This window comes from Triticum aestivum, chromosome 5A, assembly GCF_018294505.1.
Source record: "Triticum aestivum cultivar Chinese Spring chromosome 5A, IWGSC CS RefSeq v2.1, whole genome shotgun sequence".
Lineage (NCBI taxonomy): Eukaryota > Viridiplantae > Streptophyta > Magnoliopsida > Poales > Poaceae > Triticum > Triticum aestivum.
In genome coordinates this window covers 647,690,948-647,693,697 of record NC_057806.1, presented here as the reverse complement: position 1 = coordinate 647,693,697, position 2,750 = coordinate 647,690,948, and positions in this window count along the sequence as shown.

The following is a 2,750-nucleotide window of genomic DNA, read 5'->3' as shown; positions in this document are numbered from 1 at the left end:
AGTGATGGTGATGTGATCCGCATAGGGCTTCGCCTAAGCACTACGACGCTATGACCAGAGGAGTAAACTGTGGAGGGGGGCACCGCACACGGCTAAGAGAACAATTGATGTGCTATGGGGTGCCCCATGCCCCCGTATATAAAGGAGGGAATGAGGAGGCGGCCGACTAGGAGGGGCGCGCCATGGGGGGGAGTCCTACCAGGACTCCACTCCTAGTAGGATTCGGCCTCCCCCCTTTTCCTTTCTTCACCGGAGGGGAAAAGGAAGGAGGAGGAGAGGGAGAGGGAAAGGGGGGCGCCGCTCCCTCCCCTAGTCCAATTCGGACTGCCATGGGGGGGCGGCTGAGGGAGTCCTAGATTAAGGGGTCCTCGGGTGTCCGATCTATTGAATATGGGCTGGACTGATGGGCCGTAAGGATACAAAGACCGAAGACTCCACCTGTGTCCGGATAGGACTCTCCTTGGCGTGGAAAGCAAGCTTGGCGACCAACTATGAAGATTCCTTTCTCTGTTACCGACCTTGTGTAACCCTAGATCCCTCCCGTGTCTATATAAACCGGAGGGCTAGGTCCGTAGATAGGCCGAATCCTGAATAATCATAGCTAGGTTAGACTCTTAGGGTTTAGCCATTACGATCTCGTGGTAGATCAACTCTTGTAATACTAATATTCATCAAGATCAATCAAGCAGGACGTAGGGTATTACCTCCATAGAGAGGGCCCGAACCTGAGTAAAACATTGTGTCCCCTGTCTCCTGTTACCATTGATCCTAGACGCACAGTTCGGGACCCCCTACCCGAGATCCGCCGGTTTTGACACCGACATTGGTGCTTTCATTGAGAGTTCCACTATGTTGGGGATCGTAGCAGAAGTTTAAAATTTTCTACGCATCACCAAGATCAATCTATGGAGTAATCTAGCAACGAGGGGAAGGAGAGTGCATCTACATACCCTTGTAGATCGCTAAGCGGAAGCGTTCCAAGAACGCGGATGAAGGAGTCGTACTCGTAGCGATTCAGATCGTGGTTGATTCCGATCTAAGCGCCGAACAACGGCGCCTCCGCGTTCAACACACGTGCAGCCCGGTGACGTCTCCTACGCGTTGATCCAGCAAGGGGAGAAGGAGAGGTTGGGGAAGACTCCGTCCAGCAGCAGCACGACGACGTGGTGGTGGTGGAGGAGCGCGGAACTCCAGCAGGGCTTCGCCAAGCACTACGAGAGACGAGGAGGGAGAGGGGTAGGGCTGCGCCAACAGAGGAAGAACCTCGTGTGTTGGGCTGCCCCTTTGCCTCCACTATATATAGGGGGAGAGGGAGGGCTGCCCCCCCACCTAGGGTTCCCACCCCAAGGAGTGCGGTAGCCCTAGATCCCATCTAGGGTGGCGGCCACAAGGGGGAGAGGGGGAGGCGCACCTGGGGTGGGCCTTAGGGCCCATCTGCCCTAGGGTTTGCACCCTCCCCTCTAGGAGGCACATTGGGCCTTGGTGGGAGGCGCCCCAGCCCACCTAGGGGCTGGTCCCTTCCCACTATTGGCCCATGTAGGGCTCCGGGGCTGGTGGCCCCACCTGGTGGACCCCCGGACCCCTCCGGTGGTCCCGGTACACTATCGATGATGCCCGGAACACTTCCGGTGGCCAAAACCATACTTCCTATATATCAATCTTTACCTCCGACCATTCCGGAACTCCTCGTGACGTCCGGGGTCTCATCTGGGACTCCGAACAACATTCGGTAACCGCGTACATACTTGCCCTATAACCCTAGCGTCATCGAACCTTAAGTGTGTAGACCCTACGGGTTCGGGAGTCATGCAGACATGGCCGAGACAACTCTCCGGTCAATAACCAATAGCGGGATCTGGATACCCATGTTGGCTCCTACATGTTCCACGATGATCTCATCGGATGAATCAAGATGTCAAGGATTCAATCAATCCCGTATACAATTCCCTTTGTCTATCGGTACGATACTTGCCCGAGATTCGATCGTCGGTATCCCGATACCTTGTTCAATCTCGTTACCGGCAAGTCTCTTTACTCGTTCCATAACACATCATCCCGTGATCAACTCCTTGGTCACATTGTGCACATTATGATGATGTCCTACCGAGTGGGCCCAGAGATACCTCTCTGTTACACGGAGTGACAAATCCCAGTCTCGATTCGTGCCAACCCAACAGACACTTTCAGAGATACCCGTAGTGTACCTTTATACCCACCCAGTTACGTTGTGACATTTGGCACACCCAAAGCACTCCTACGGTATCCGGGAGTTGCACAATCTCATGGTCTAAGGAAATGATACTTGACATTAGAAAAGCTTTAGCATACGAACTACACGATCTTTGTGCTAGGCTTAGGATTGGGTCTTGTCCATCACATCATTCTCCTAATGATGTGATCCCGTTATCAACGACATCCAATGTCCATGGTTAGGGAACCGTAACCATCTATTGATCAACGAGCTAGTCAACTAGAGGCTTACTAGGGACATGGTGTTGTCTATGTATCCACACATGTATCTGAGTTTCCTATCGATACAATTCTAGCATGGATAATAAACGATTATCATGAACAAGGAAATATAATAATAACCAATTTATTATTGCCTCTAGGGCATATTTCCAACAGTCTCCCACTTGCACTAGAGTCAATAATCTAGTTCACATCGCCATGTGATTAACACTCACAGGTCACATCGCCATGTGACCAACATCCAAGAGTCTACTAGACTCAATGATCTAGTTCACATC